This window comes from Phyllostomus hastatus, unplaced genomic scaffold (genome assembly GCF_019186645.2).
Source record: "Phyllostomus hastatus isolate PE091 unplaced genomic scaffold, TTU_PhHast_1.1 phas_contig_113, whole genome shotgun sequence".
In the NCBI taxonomy this organism is placed as follows: domain Eukaryota; kingdom Metazoa; phylum Chordata; class Mammalia; order Chiroptera; family Phyllostomidae; genus Phyllostomus; species Phyllostomus hastatus.
Genome location: NW_025333530.1, coordinates 17,075,746 through 17,092,495, shown reverse-complemented (window position 1 = coordinate 17,092,495; position 16,750 = coordinate 17,075,746). Strand labels below are relative to the sequence as shown.

Here is a 16,750-nt window from a genome sequence, read left to right as displayed (position 1 = left end):
CAGTTTGCTTGGAGGAAGCTGGGAAAATGACTGAAATCCAAGAGAGAGAGCAGAGCAGGCACCCATTGTTCCCTCTCAGATCCCTCCACTACATATAGCGTCACAACCCAGCAACTGGGTTGCCCCACCCTGGTGAACACCTAAGGCTCTGCCCCTCACTACAGAACAGGTACATCAAGACCAAAAAAAAAAATAACCCAAAGGGAAGAACAGATCAAAGCTCCAGAAAAAATACAACTAAGCAATCAAGAGATAGCCAACCTATCAGATGCATAGCTGAAAACACTGGGTGAATTTGGTTGCAAATTAGATGAAAAAACTGAGGACTATGCTAAGTGAAATACAGGAAAATGTACAGGGAACCAGTAGTGATGGGAAGGAAACTGGAACTCAAATTAATGGAGTGGACCAGAAGGAAGAAAGAAACAACCAAACAGGAAAGAATGAAGAAACAAGAATTCAAAAAAACGAGGAGAGGCTTAGGAATCTCCAGGACATCTTTAAACATTCCAACATGCAAATTGTAGGAGTGCCAGAAGGAGAAGAGGAAGAGCAACAAGTGGAAAAGTTATCCGAACAAATAATAAAGGAGGACTTCCCCAATCTGGCAAAGGAAGTGGACTTCCAGGAAGTCCAGGAAGCTCAGAGAGTCCCAAAGAAGTTGGACCCAAGGAGGAACACACCAAGGCTCATCATAATTACATTAGCCAAGGTAAAATGAAGGAGAGAATCCTAGAAGCAGCAAGAGATAAGGAGGCAGTTACCTACAAAGGAGTTCCCATAAGACTGCCAGCTGACTCCTCAAAAGAGACAAAGAGGCCTCACAAGCAAGAAAGGGCTGGAAAGAAGTATTCCCAGTCATGAAAGACAAGAACCTACATCCAAGATTGCTCTATCCAGCAAAGCTTTCATTTAGAATGGAGGGGCAGAGAAAGTGCTTCTCAGATAAGGTCAAGTTAAAGGAGTTCATCATCACCAAGTCCCTATTATATGAAATGTTAAAGGGACTTATCTAAGAAAAAAAGAAGGTAAAAGACATGTACAGTAAAATGACAGCAAACTCACAATTATTAACAACCACACCTGAAACAAAAACAAACTAGGCAAACAACTAGAACAGGAACAGAACCACAGAAATGGAGATCACATGGAGGGTTAGCAACAGGGGAGTGGGATGAGGAGAGAGGGGGAAAAGGCACAGAGAATAAGTAACATAGATGGTAGGTAGAAGACAGACAGGGAGAGGGCAAGAATAGTATGGGAAATGTAGAAGCTAAAGAACTTATAAGTATGACACGTGGACATGAACTAAAGGGGGGGAATGTGGGTGGGACGGGGTGTGCAGGGTGGAGGGGAGTGAAGGGGGAAAATGGGACAACTGTAATAACATAACCAATAAAATATATTAAAAAAAGAAAAAATGATGGAAAACTTTCCTAATTTGATGAGAGAAAACGTCACACAAATCCAGAAAGCACAGAGGGTCCCAGTCAAGAGGAACCCAAAGAGGCCCACTCCAAAACACATCATAATTAAAATGGCAAAAATGAATGACAAAGAATCTTAAAGGCAGCCAGGGAAAAACAGGAAGTAACATACAATGGAGCCCTGATAAGGCTAGCAGCTTACTTCTCAACAGAAATAGTACAAGCCAGAATGAAATGGCAAGAGATATTCCAAGAAATGAAAATTAAAGGCCTGCAATCAAGACTACTCTACCCAGCAAGTCTCTCAATTAAAATGGAAGGTAAAATAAGGAGTTTCCCAGAAAAAAAGAAGGCTGAAAGAATACATGTCCACCAAACCAGCATTGCAAGATATGCTAAAGGGACTGCTTTGAGAAGGGGAGAAAAAGAGAGAGAGAGGAACACATATGCAAAGGGGGTAAATGTCAATGAATAAGTACTTATCACTAATAATCTTAGAGATAAATGGATTAAATGCTCTAATCAAAAGATATAGGGTAGCCCTGGCTGGTGTTCTTCAGTGGATTGAGTGCTGGACTGTGAACCAAAGGGTCATTGGTTCGATTACCAGTCAGGGCACATGCCTAGGTTGCAGGCCAGATTAGGTCCCCAGTAGAGGTCACATGTGAGGCAACCACACATTGAAATTTCTGTCCCTCTCCTTCTCCCTCCCTCCACCTCTGTCTAATATAAATAAATCATATCTTTTTTTAAAAAAGACATACGGTAGCTAAATGGATAAGAAAACATGACCTTCACAAATGCTGCCTACAAGAGACCCAACTCAGAACAAAAGACCTACACTGACTAAAAGTGAAGGGTTGGAAAAAAATATTCCAAGTAATTAGAGAGGAAAAAAGAAAAAAAGCTGGCATAGCAATACTTATATCAGACGAAATAGACTTCAAAACAAAGCCCATAAAAAGAGACCCAGGACACTTCATAATACTCATCAAGAAGACATACACATTATAAACACATATGCACCCAACATATGAGCACCCAAATATAAAAGGGAAATCTTGGAGGACTTCAAGAAACATAGACAGCAACACACTTATACTAGGACATTAATACTCGCTGTGAAAAATGGATAGATCTTTCAAACAAAATACCAACAAGGATATTGTGGCATCAAACAATGCCCTAGATCAAATGGACTTAACTGATATATATAGAACCTTTCATCCCAAAGAACAAAATACCCATTCTTTTCAAATTCACAGTGGAACATTTTCAAAGATAGACCATGTGATAGGACAGAAAACAAGCCTCAACAAATTCAAGAAAACTTAAATCACATCAAGCATCTCAGAACACAATGGCCTGATACTAGAAACCAACCTCAAAGAAAAAACTAAAAAACATTCAAACTTTTGGAGATTGATTAGCATGCTGTTAAACAATGAATGGGTTAAGAATGAGATCAAGGAAGAAATCAAAAAGTTTCTAGAAACAAATGAAAATGAACTCACAATGATCCAAAACTTATGGGACACAGCAAAAGCAGTCCTGAAAGGGAAGGTCATAGTCATACAGGCCCACCTAAAAAAGATACAAACATTTCAAACAAACAACCTAAGTCTACACCTACAAGAACTGGAGAAACAACAACAAACAAAGCCCAGAGCCAGTAGAAGAAAAGAAACAACTAAGAATTAGACCAGAATTAAATGACATAGAGATTAAAAGAACAATTCTAAGGATCAATAAATATGGGAGTTGGTTCTTTGAAAAGATAAACAAAATCAACAAGCCTTTAAGCAGACTCATCAAGATAAAAAGAGAGAGGACCCAAATAAGTAAAATCTGAAATGAAAGAGGTGGGATTACAACTGATACCATAGAAATAGAAAGGATTGTAAGAAATTACTATGAACAACTATGGAAATTTATAAAACCTGGGATTTGAAATGAACAAATTTCTAGAAAAATATAATCTAAAACAGAATGAAAAAGAGGCAGAAAGCCTGAACAGACTAGTAACAGCTGTTACCAGTGAAATTGAAGCAGTAATCAAAAAACTGTCAGCACACAAAGCCCTGGACTGGATGGTTTCACAGGAGAATTTTACAACACATTTAAGAAAGAGTTAACCCCTACCCATCACAGAGTATTCCAAAAAATATAAGAAGAAGGAAGACTCTCAAACTCTTTTTATGAAGCCAGAATCGTTGTAACTCCTAAACAAGATAAAAACCCAAAAAAGAAAGGAAACTATGTGCATATAATGCTGATGAACATAGATGCTAAAATCCTCAACAAAATATTGGCAAACTGCATCCAGCAATACATTAAAAAGATCATACACCACAACCTAGTGGGTTTCATCCCAGGGATGCAAGGATGGTACAATATTTGCAAATAAATAAACATAATACATCACATAAACAAAAGAAAAGACAAAAATCACATGATCACATCAATACATGTGGGAAAAGCATTTGATAAGATACAGCATCCATGTATGATAAAAACATTCAGCAAAGTGGGAGCAGAGGGAACATACCTCGACATAATAAAGTCCATATATGAGAAATGTACAGCCAACATCATACTCAATGGGCAAAATCTAAAAGCATTTCTACTAAGATCAGGAACAAGAGAAGGATGTCCTCTTTCACCATTTATATTCAACATAGTATTGGAAATCATAACCACAGTGATCAGACAAGGAAAATAAACGAACAGCACCCAAACTGGAAAGGAGGAAGGAAAACTGTCATTGTTTGCAGATGACATTATAGTGTACATAGAAAACCCTATAGACTCCACCAAAAAACTACTTGACCCAGTAAATGAATTTGGTAAAATAGCAAGATGCAAAGTCAATATTCAGAAACCAAAGGCATTTTTGTACACCAACAATGAAATATCAGAAGCAGAAATCAGGAAAAATATGCCGTTTGCTATAGCAACAAGAAAAATAAGGTCCCTAGGAATAAACCTAACCAAGGAAGTAAAAGACCTATAGTCAGAAAACTACTCAACACTGAAGAAATAAATCAAGGAATACACAAACAAATGGAAGCATGTATCATCTTCATGGATTGGAAGAATTATCATTATCAAAATGTCCATAGTACCCAAAGAAATTTATAAATTCAATACAATCCCTATTAAAATACCAATGACATATTTCACAGATATAGAACAAACATTTCAAAAATTTATATGGAATCAGAAATGACCCTGATTAGCCTCAGGAATTTTGAGAGAGAAGAACAAAGTAGGAGGGATCACAGTATTTGATATCAAACTATATCACAAGGCCACAGTAACCAAAACGGCCTGGTACTGGCATAAGAACAGACATAGATCAATGGAACAAGAGAGCTCAGAAATAAACCTAAGTCTCTACGGTCAATTAATATTCCACAAAGGGGGCAGAAGCATAAAATAGAGCAAAACTAGCCTCTTCAACAAATGGTGTTGGGACATCTGGACAGCTACAAAAAAAAAAAAAAAGAAAAAAAGAAAATAGACCACCAACTTACACCATACACCAGAATAAACTCAAGTTGGATAAAAGAGTTAAGTATAAGTTGTGACACCATAAAAGTCCTAGAGGAAAACATAGAAAGAAAAATCTCAGATATTCCATGCAGCAATATTTTCATCTACATGTCCCCTAGAACAAGGGGCATAATGGCAAGAATAAACAAATGGAATCTCATCAAAATAAAAAACTTCTGCATGGAATAAGAAAACATCAGCAAACTGAAAAGGGAACCAACCGTGTGGGAAAATATATTTGCCAATGATACCTTGGACAAGAGTTTGATCTCCAAAATACATAAATAACTCATACGATTCCACACCAGGAAGACAAACAACCAAATTAAAAAATGAGCAAAGAACTTGAACAGACACCTCTCCCGGGAGGACATACAAAGAGCACATAGATATATGAAAGGATGCTCAACATCACTAGCCATAAGAGAGATGCAAATTAAAACCACAATGAGATACCACTTCACACCAGTCACAATAACCATCATAAAAAAACAGTAAGTGCTGGCCAGGTTGCATAGAAAAGGGAACCCTAGTACAATGGTGGGATCACAGACTGATGCAACCACTATGGAAAACAGCATGGAATTTCCTCAGAAAATTGAAAATAGAACTGCCTTTTGACTTGGCAGTTCCACTGCTGGGATTACATCCTAAGAATTCTGAAACACCATTTCAAAAGAATCTATGCACCCCAATGTTCACAGCAGCACAATTTATAATAGCCAAATATTGGAAGCAACCTAATTGCCCATCAGTAAATGAGTGGATCAAAAAACTATGGTACATTTACAGAATGGAATACTACACAGCAAAATGAAAGAAAGAACTCCTACTCTTTGTGACTGCGTGGATGGTTCTGGAGAGCATTATGCTAAATGAAATGAGCCAGATAGTGAAAGACAAATACCATATGATCTCACCTATAAGTGGAACCTAATCAACAAAATAAACAAGCAAGCAAAATATAATCAGAGGCATTGAAATAAAGAACAAACTGACAGTAACCAGAGAGGAGTGGAGAGGGCATAATGGGGTGGGTAAGTGGAAGGATTGTCCAGGAACATGAATAAATGACACATGGACAAAGCCAAAGTGGAGCAGGATACAGGGTGGAGGTGGGAATGGGTAGGGAGGGGAGATATAGGGTAGGGGAAATGGAGAAAACTGTACTTGAACAACAATTAAAAAAAAGTTTCTTCACCAGTACCAATACCCAACTTCAAACTGTTATTATCATAAAAATAATGACAGCTGATACATACATGATTAAAAATTCATGTGTGTATAATTTAAGATACTTGACCATTAAAATATCTTTATACTGTATTTTACATTCTTAAATATATTCTATTGATTATGATATTACATTTGTCAAATTTTCCCCCTTCACTCCCCTCCACCCTGCACACCCTGTCCCACCCACATTCCCCCCCTTTAGTTCATGTCCACGTGTCATACTTATAAGTTCTTTAGCTTCTACATTTCCCATACTATTCTTGCCCTCTCCCTGTCTATCTTCTACCTACCATCTATGTTACTTATTCTCTGTGCCTTTTCCCCCTCTCTCCTCATCCCACTCCCCTGTTGCTAACCCTCCATGTGATCTCCATTTCTGTGGTTCTGTTCCTGTTCTAGTTGTTTGCCTAGTTTGTTTTTGTTTCAGGTGTGGTTGTTAATAATTGTGAGTTTGCTGTCATTTTACTGTACATGTCTTTTACCTTCTTTTTCTTAGATAAGTCCCTTTAACATTTCATATAATAGGGACTTGGTGATGATGAACTCCTTTAACTTGACCTTATCTGAGAAGCACTTTCTCTGCCCCTCCATTCTAAATGAAAGCTTTGCTGGATAGAGCAATCTTGGATGTAGGTTCTTGTCTTTCATGACTGGGAATACTTCTTTCCAGCCCTTTCTTGCTTGTGAGGCCTCTTTGTCTCTTTTGAGGAGTCAGCTGGCAGTCTTATGGGAACTCCTTTGTAGGTAACTGCCTCCTTATCTCTTGCTGCTTCTAGGATTCTCTCCTTCATTTTACCTTGGCTAATGTAATTATGATGAGCCTTGGTGTGTTCCTCCTTGGGTCCAACTTCTTTGGGACTCTCTGAGCTTCCTGGACTTCCTGGAAGTCCACTTCCTTTGCCAGATTGGGGAAGTCCTCCTTTATTATTTGTTCGGATAACTTTTCCACTTGTTGCTCTTCCTCTTCTCCTTCTGGCACTCCTACAATTTGCATGTTGGAATGTTTAAAGATGTCCTGGAGATTCCTAAGCCTCTCCTCGTTTTTTTTTGAATTCTTGTTTCTTCATTCTTTCCTGTTTGGTTGTTTCTTTCTTCCTTCTGGTCCACTCCATTAATTTGAGTTCCAGTTTCCTTCCCATCACTACTGGTTCCCTGTACATTTTCCTGTATTTCACTTAGCATAGTCCTCAGTTTTTCATCTAATTTGCAACCAAATTCACCCAGTGTTTTCAGCTATGCATCTGATGGGTTGGCTATCTCTTGATTGCTTAGTTGTATTTTTTCTGGAGCTTTGATCTGTTCTTCCCTTTGGGTTATTTTTTTTTTTTTGTCTTGATGAGGGGCAGAGCCTTAGGTGTTCACCAGGGTGGGGCAACCCAGTTGCTGGGTTGTGACGCTATATGTAGTGGGGGAGTCTGAGAGGGAACAATGGTGCTTGCTCTGCTCTCTGTTGGTTTTCAGTCACTTCCACTGCTTTCCCCAAGCAAATTGGGCCCTTCTGGTGCTGATTCCCATGTGGGTGGGTTTGTGTATGTTCTGTGAGTCTCTTCAATGAACTCTCTTGTGAGGCTGGGAGTTTCTCCCACTATTGCCTCAACTGCCATAGGTGTTTTCAATGGGTGTTGAGAGGCTTATTTTCCCAAGCTGGGACCCTGGGTTCTGTGATCTGTCACGGGTCCGAGTTTCAGCTGGTTTATCTATGAGCAAATGTGTGATCTCCCTGTCCTCCAGCCGCTTTGGGTGCTGGGCCCTTCCACAACCTGCTGCTTCACTGGGCCTGCCAGCTGCTGCTTTCCCTTGACCCCTCTCCGCCCAGCTGCCCAACTCCGCCACCCAACTCTGCCCCTGCTAGCAGTCTGGATGAATGTGTCTACTTTAACTCCTTGGTTGTTGGACTTCCATACAGTTCAATTTTCTGCCAATACTGGTTGTTTTGTTTCTAAATTTTGTTGTCCTCTTTTGATTGTGCGAGGAGGCACAGTGTGTCTATCTACGCCTCTATCTTGGCAAGAATGTATTTTACATTATTTATTTATTTATTTATTTATTTTTAGAGAGAGGGGAGGGGAGGGAGAGAAACATCAATGTGTGGTTGCCTCTTGCATACCCCACATGGGGAACCTGGCCTGCAACCCAGGCATGTGCCCTGACTGGGAATCAAACTGGTAACCCTTTGGTTTGTAAGCCAGCACTGAATCCACTGAGCCACACCAGCCAGGGCTCTATTTTACATTTTTAAAGAGGCTAAATCTTCAAGAGAAATCTAATATACTTCCTACTCCTAAAGGGAAAAAAATGTCAAAATTGATTCCCATTTCTGTTTATTGGCAGACATTGTTTGGAAATAAACATACTGCAGTTCCTTGTAGGTAAGGGGAGATAGGGGAGTTGTCATTGGAGTATCTTGTGAAAAAAAAAAAACAACAAAAAGAAATTTTTTGTTGATTGAAGCTCAGGACCAAAATGTGCTGCACAAGAAGCTAATGCTGTCCTATGCATTAGTGTAGATGCAGATCATTATGCTACCAGACATAGTTCTGACCTCAGTAGGTCTGCCTCTGGCCAGCTGCAGTGTGTGGGTTCTAGACTTCATGTAGGAAAGATTTCACAACAGGAATCCAGATTACTATGAAAATTTGCTTTTAATGCTGGGGACAGTGAAACAAGGAAGGGATTAGCATAGAGGAAGCAACAGAAGAACTTAGGATGGACTGCCTTAGCTCACTGGGAAGTCTGAGAAAACGGGGCTTTGGGGACAGGTTCAGAAGATTGGCCCAGGGCAGGATGCCAGCTGCCCATTGCCTTAGAGTTTAGGAGATGTGTGCCCATGAAGAAAGAAGTGGGGGAAGAAGAAGGGAATAACTCAGGCTACTCCTCAGATGGAGAGTATAAACTAGGTCCTTTTACTTGAGGCTTTTATGTGTTTCTTATAGGCAGGCGGGAATCTTAGGGGAGGTCTCAGGGAAGGGTTTCAGCAGAATATTCATCAGTTTTCCAGGTATGCCCTTTCAGGGTCATGGTTTCCACTGATGGGTTAAGTATCAGATCAGGTGGTCTTTAGTTATTGTTGTGGGTCCTGGCATCACCCACCTGGTTTTGCTGTTTTTCTGGGCCTGGAGCTGAAATACAACTGGGATCTAGATGTTATGTCTAGGGAGGTACTGGGTTGTAATTTGCTTGTCTAGTTTGTTCAGCAGTCTGTCTCAGTATTCCTATTCTGCTTACCAAGGAATTTTCCTAGCTTCATACTATTCTGTCTCAATTACAGATCTTTACCAATGAACATCATGGCCAGTTTGGGACACCATTTTCAAAAATGGCCCCAGTGAACTGGACAAAGAGCATGGGGACAAAGATGGTAAAGAACCCAGATATCATATCAGATGAAGAGAGGATATTTAGTCTAGAGAAGAACACTTTTGCCTTCAGATAAAACCTTCTTCATAGGATTGCCATAAAAATTAAAAAAGAGATTCTTTTTTCAAAGTGTGATAATAGTATTGTGGTTAAAGAAGGAAAATGTCCTTATGTTTTAGAGATGCATACTGCCATATTTATGATTGAAATATTATAATGTCCATATATATAAGAAAATATTCCATGACAAGAATAACAGAAATTTGTTGTTAAGAGTAAGCAATGAGTATATGGGGTCTTATTGTATTTGTCTCTACTTTTGTGTGTGTTTAAAAATGTTTACAATAGAAAGTTAAAAATAAAATACTTTTTAAAAAATAGATGGAGCAAAATGTTAAATTATTATATGTTCAGCAATAATATAACATTATATTAATGTTAAATATTAGATTATTAAATTATTAGTTAAACTTGTTTTCTCTCTTTTCTGTATGTATGTAGGCTTTGAAATAAAAATTTCACAAAGCAATCGATAAGGAAATGTTTGAAGTCACTTGGCATAGTGCCTGGTACATTGTAAGTGCTTAAATAAATGTCAGTGGACTTTTCCTTTCTCCCCAAATATTGGCATGAAGTGAAGCAGGCTTAGCCTGTAGCTCCAAAAGGCTGAACAAGAGCCAACAGTAGAAGCTTCCGAAAAGCAGATTTCATCTTATTTTAAGAATTTTTTAACAAGTGGAATTGTTCAGCAATGAAACCTGCAGTTTCACATTGACAGAATGTCTATTGCTAGGAATATTTGAGCAAAGGCTGCTTATTTCAAGGATGTCACAGAAGTGATTTTTTAATTAAGAAGAAATTTGATAGCATTAAGAGGGGGTTCTCAGGTGACCTCGGAAATTCCTTCCATCTCTAAAGTCTTAGGGTTTATTGCAAATGACTGAAATGCCTAGGGCTCTTTCTCCCCCTCATAGAAGCTGGTCACTGTCTATTCATAGAGAGACACAGGAAGGATCAAAGAACTCTCCTTATCATTTTCCTCTATCCTGTTTGTTCTTCACACAAATAAAAGATAAGGACACGGAGGGGTAAGGTAGGGGGGAAAAGGCTCACAAAGGAAAATTCAGAATCCCCAGTGTGAAGGTCTTGGTGGGGTTAAAGGGTGATATCTGTACCAAGCTGGAAGGGCCACCAGTTGGGGTCTGTTCAGGCCTTTTTGATTCTCATGGTCTGTGGGAATCTCTGGGCCATGAGATCCCAGCAAGAAAGCAAGAAGAGAGTCAATACACTGAAACCCTAGCTCATGAGGCTAGGATGGACTTCAGGAGATCATCAGGTTAAGTTCCCTGCATTTGAGAAGATGAAGCATTATTATTCATCCCATTTTATAGGTGAAGAAACTGAGTCTCAATAAGGTTAAGTGATATGCACAAAGTGACAGAGCTTTTAAAGTACAGGTGTGTATTGGAAATGATTGTCAAGGAGAGATAAAAGCCATATTTCTAATCCCAGTGTGGTATATTTTTCCCACTCTAGCATGAATCCATTATTAGCATCTGAGGATACCATCAAAGCCCAAATTTAGCTCCCCCAACTCCAGCATCTCCCTGGTCCCATGTAGTACATAGATCTTTCATCTATACTAAAGAGCTTCCCACAAAGTAAGAAGCTAGGGGTGCAGGTGGAGAAGTTGAGTTAAATAGGAACACCACATATTCACCCATAGAAAATGATATTAAGTGATCAAAAGGGGGTAAAAGACACACTGAATTAATGGGAAGCCCAAGATTCTAGGCAGAGTTTCCTCAGGCTAGCATGGTCATAATACTCAGCAGAGTCCTCATGAGAAGGGCCAAGGATAGGTCCGTGAGAGGTACTGGGAGTCAAGAGCAACTTTAACTTATATCTCTCCTCTCATGACATCTGATGGGCACCAGGTCAGCAGTGCTGAGCTGCCTTGGCCAGGACCCCTGTCAGAAAGTAGATGGTAGGAGTCATCTTGGCGCCAGCTCTCTGTCTTTCCACCTCTAAACCTTCAGCCTTGAAGGCCCCACTGATTTGCATAGCTTTGGCAGCACTGGAGTGTGAATTTGCCTGGGGAGTTATTCTCTGGGTGAGGGAGGTGGCAGCATAAGAATGAAGAACTGTTCCAGCAGGATTTTTCACTTCTGCCTGGTAAACAATACAGAGAGCATTCAGCAATGAGGTTGAACCTCTCCCATTTCTGGACTGCTTCTCCTCTCACAAAGTCCACTCCTAGTATAACCCAGTAAGATTTCCAGTGATACTTTATGGCCACTTGGCAACTTCCTGGTACTTCCTTGGATGGCAATTATTAAAGTCACCAGTACCTTGGAAACACTCCTGGGCAGCCAGCCATCAGAGCAAACCAAGGGACTTCCCAGTGCAGTCATTTAAACCAGTCCAAACAGTTTTTTTCCAGGACTCCACAACACACCATGCTTCCCTATTCTGTCCTCCTAGGAACTAGGAAATATTGCCTAGTGATCAGAGTTTTGTATAGACACTACATGGTAAACTGATCTTGAGAGTGACTTCAGCAGCTGTTTCACACTGAACTTTGGACAAGTGGCTTAATCTCTGTAGCCTTCAATTTCCATTAATTATTAAAACAAGAAGTTTCTGTCTGTATTCCTGCTATCTCCTGCGCAGGAGCAGGAGACCCTGCTCCTGCGCAGAAGCCAAATGAAGAGCAGGACACATGAGGATCTGTGACAGACTGTGGGAGAGCACTGGGAGAGCTGGGAGACCTGACTTTCAGTTCTCCTCTACCTGAGAGTCCTTGGTCAAGTCACCTTACCTCTAGCGGTACAAATAATAATAACAAAAATGCAGCCTGTATACAAGCTATGCCCAGGGAAGATATCACTAATGTATCCCTGCACCCTTTTCCTTTTCCTAAACTCAGTGCTCAGTGAATCACTCATGATCAGGATTAGCTCTCCTGAAGAAATCCATTTACTCTCCCAGGACAAGATGATCTCTCAAGTTCCCTCTACCTCTGAAGGTCTATGGATTTGGAGATTTTCATGATTTAAAGCAGAGTAAATATGACTGATGTCAGAGCTCCCTTGAGACATGGCCTATGTGAGCATCCTGATGACTTTTCCACATGTGCAGTCATGAGATGGAACCCCTAGGCCTTGCTCTTCAGTACCTTCCCACAGATATCAAGAGCCTGGGGCCATGCCATGGAGGACAGATACTCCCAGCGTCCCTCTGTAATTTGTCATGCCAACCTTTAATCAGTGAAAGGGTCCTCACCAAGATCTTCAATTTTTTTTTGGAAATACAATCCTCATTTCTTCTCAGTCTGAGCTACAGATGGGCCTCTCAGGGCTCCCCTGCATTGCCCCCTTATCTCTTGCCAGATATCCACTGATGCTGCGGTCATCACTACAACTGCCCAGGATGCTTTCCCGTGGTCAGCAGCTAACTTGAAGAAACATCCTGGGCAATCATGCCAGGTCCCAGGAAAAGAGGTCAGCGAGTCAGGCCACAGCAGCAACGTATGGGGCCAGAGGAGCCAGGTTCCCCACTAAGGTCTCAACTCATAGTACTCTGACCCTGGAAAAACAACAAAAAAATGCCTTTAAAGGAAGACCTTTGTTAAATAAACCCAGGGTTGTAGTTGCACCCAATGCATATATCTCAGAGAAGCACCTCAGCTGCTATTTTTCTATCAGAATATTTTTGTGTCTTAGGGGTGTACAGAGATTCCTGGCATTGTGCATGACATTTATAGGTGAGGAAACTGAGTTCCACAGAGAAGTGAGGTGCTAAAGGTCATATAGGCAATAAATAGCAAAGCAGGAACAACTCTCTAGAGCTCCATGTCTAGACTTGACTCTCTCCATAACAGCCCACAGTGCCCTTTCACAGTCAACTTCAGACTAGCACTCTCTCCACCCCTCACCCAAACTTGAAAGAGGAAGAGGTTCAAAGTGGTTCAAGATCAGTAAGAGACCAAGAGCTTGTATCCTCACTCTCTTTCCAGAGTAGAGTGGAGCAAGGTGAAAAGGGGTGGGGAAGAATGTCAGGGGAGCTACTAGAGGAGGCATGCAGTCATGCTCTGGTTCTCATGCAGGCATACAGATGTCCTCTGTGCAGCTCAGAGGGGCATGTGTGTAGCAAGAAAGCTTAGATGGGAGATGTTATCTCACATTTGTAGAACAACTCACACTTCAAAAAGCTGCCAAGGTATATTCTCCTTTAATTTATTCCTCACAACTCCTTTATAAATAAGGAAACTGAGGCTGGGTCGTAGCATCAGAGTTGGAAGGAAGGAGCTCAAATTTTAATGATCTGGCTCCTTGGGACAATGTGCTTGTCAACATGCATGGGTCATGATGACATGTACAGGGTTTCTTCTTTTGCTTTGCAGTGTACTTTCATATCCTCAGTGCACTTTTCATAATCCTCACCCCACTGTGAGGTCTACAGGGCCAGAATTACAGAACTCCTGTTTTGCCAGAGATGTCACACAGCCATCTTCTGACTCCAGACACCTTGTCCCTTCCCTCAAGTGGTATAATGCTATCAGGGTCACATCTTCCTCTCTTCTCTGGGGTCTGTGTTCCTGGGGCTGGAGGAGCCACTTCTGAGGAAATGATGGAGGGAAAAGGGGAAGCTTTGTCCAACAAAACCACAAACCAAAACAAAAGATGGAGGACTTGCCTCTGGGGAAAGGACTCCTAAAGAAACATTGGTTTCAAACCCTCACTTTGACCTTCGGAAAGTCATTCTCTTTTTCTAACCGCGATCTTTTCCCCCATAAAATGAGAGACTAGGACTAGATCAGAGAATTTTAAAATATATGGCAGCAAAACACTGTTTTCAAATAATAAGAATAATTAATAGCTGACATTTATTGAGCATTTACTATGCACCAAGCTCTGTAGTAAACATTTTATAAATATGAAAGCATTTAATCCTCACATCAACCCTATGAGTAGGTGCTCTTATTAGTCCCATTATGCAGATGAGAAAAGGTGACTCTCAAAGGGGTTAATCAGCTTGCCCAAGGTTACTGATTAGTAAATCACTGAGTAGAAACTGAAACCCATATCCGTTCACCAGCTAAAGCTGTCTATACCACATCATGTTATCTCCAAAAACCTCATAGGGGGTTGATACTGAAATTCAAGGGTTAAAAAGGACCTTTAGCTTTTCCAGAACTATACATATTCTCTAGTCTCACTGACTCTATCCCATCTCAACTGGGTCCTAGGAGGAGAGCATTGCTCCATCAGCTCTTTCCCCTTCTTCCTGCCATTACCCTACTTCCTGAGAGGTAAAGACAAACTTGAGTCAGGATGGACACCAGGAGACCACATTGGATTCAGGTGACATACACCTCTACCTGGGTGGGCCTTCAGTGGAGTGACCACTAAGCTTTGATAGTTGCTCCTAGAGTCCTTAGCTGAAGTATGCTTCTTGCTCCCAAATACAAATGAATATGACAGTGTGTTGGCTGTGAGTGAATGAATTCACAGGCAGGTCTATTGAGGGGACAGCCTGTATTTCTAATTGAGTTTCCCTGGATTAGCTGCTGGGTCATTGCCCCATCATATGGATAGTTTATCCTTATGATAGTAATACTAGCAAATAGCTACTCTATGGGAGGCCCTATTCTAAGTATGGAACAAATGTTGTTGACTCCTTTAATCCCCTCAGCAACCCTGGGAGATAGGTACCATGATTATGGCCATTTTACAGTCAGGAAACTGAGCAGCAAGGGTCCAAACAACCCAAGATCATATGTATAGCTAGTATAGAGAAGCTGGGATCTAAATTCAGACTCTAGCTCCAAAGTCTATGGCCTTATTGACCACATCCTGGTAAGCAGAGGAGTAGGGGTATCCTTCCTAAGACATTTAGAGGAACTGAGAAGTGCAGCAGTTCACATCAAAGTATCTTACAAATAATAACTGGTGTGTGCAAAGGATCAGAGTGTGTTCAGAGATCACAACATCTCTTAGAGCTGGAAGAGATTTTAGAGAGCCTCAAGTTCAGACCCTCCATCTAGTGTACAAACTCAGGCCCAAAGATGGGAAGCTGAGATGACTTGTCCAAGGGCACAGATTAGTAGTATAGATGAATTCAGAATCCACCTGTCCTCACACCTCCTCAGCCAAACAAGGAAGTACAGACTGTCTCACCAATTTCACAGTCACCAGAAGAAGGCAGGACAGAGCCCAGAACTAGAACTCGCTCAATGGTTCTTATGAGCTCAAGCATCCTCAGGACACTGAGAGGTAAATTGAGTCCAGAGGCAGGAGAGAATAAAGACCCAATTGGTTGATGCAAATACCCAGCCTAGCCAGACTACCAGATCTCCAGGGCCTTCAGAAAAGTGGCAGGGAGCCAACTAAGTGCTGCTTCCCATTTAATAACTTTGAGCCAAAGCAGACTTTTGCTAGCTAGTTTAACCCCTTTTGTCCAGGCTTCCCTCCACAAGAAAACCTTAATCATCCTCATTTGAATTTCAAATGACCTCTCCCTTCTTCCCCTCTCTGCCCCAACAGGCTTTAAGGCAGGGATATGGAAATTCACCCAGAAGTATGGAAATTACCTTCCTATGCAAATCAGATGCCCAGACCCTGTCATCATAGCCACCACTGAGTTTCCTTTCTTTTCAGCAACTTGACTCTGACTTCCAGCCTGAGCAAGCTTGGAAAGGGGTAGAGGGGGTTGTGTGTAATCCCCCTGCTGGGGAGGCCTCACTGCAGGTAAGTAGGGTACCCCTAACCAAGATGCCCCTAACCAAGGTGCCCAGCAGAGTCCAGATCTGCCAGGCTGCCTGCCTACACCTCTCTGGCAAAACTGAATTGGGCACACCTAAATAAGGCCAACTCCTGTCCCCCACCCCACTCTGGGCTAATCCAAGAATAGGCTAGATGGTGGTAGGAAAGTTCTGAAGGCTAGACAACACACAGCAATGCCCTTACTCTGGGGGCAGGAGAGGGAAAACCTAGGGGTCTTTGGAGGTGCCAGTGGCAGGAGGTGAAAAGCACAACATGAAACCTGTATGTAAAATGTCATGCAAATTAATATCTATTATTTTTTTAAGTCAATAGCACTGGTGCTTTTGGGAAGATGCCTGCAGCTCAGTTTCCCATGCTCCTGGCTTGGTACAAAAGCTTGACCTCCCT

At 41.2% G+C, this 16,750-nt stretch overlaps 1 protein-coding gene across 4 annotated transcripts in view; it reads right to left on the bottom strand.

Annotated features, from left to right (window-relative positions):
- The window catches only part of POU2F3 (POU class 2 homeobox 3), a 105,399-nt gene that overhangs the window by 71,418 nt on the left and 17,231 nt on the right, over positions 1 to 16,750 (bottom strand). Inside the window, exon 3 of one of the 4 annotated variants that reach the window (XM_045839038.1) lies at positions 12,861 to 13,163. The exons of the other annotated variants lie outside the window; for them this stretch is intronic. The gene's annotated coding sequence lies outside the window, so the exon portion shown is untranslated. The remainder of the gene's footprint in view (positions 1 to 12,860; positions 13,164 to 16,750) is intronic. 4 annotated transcript variants of the gene reach the window in all.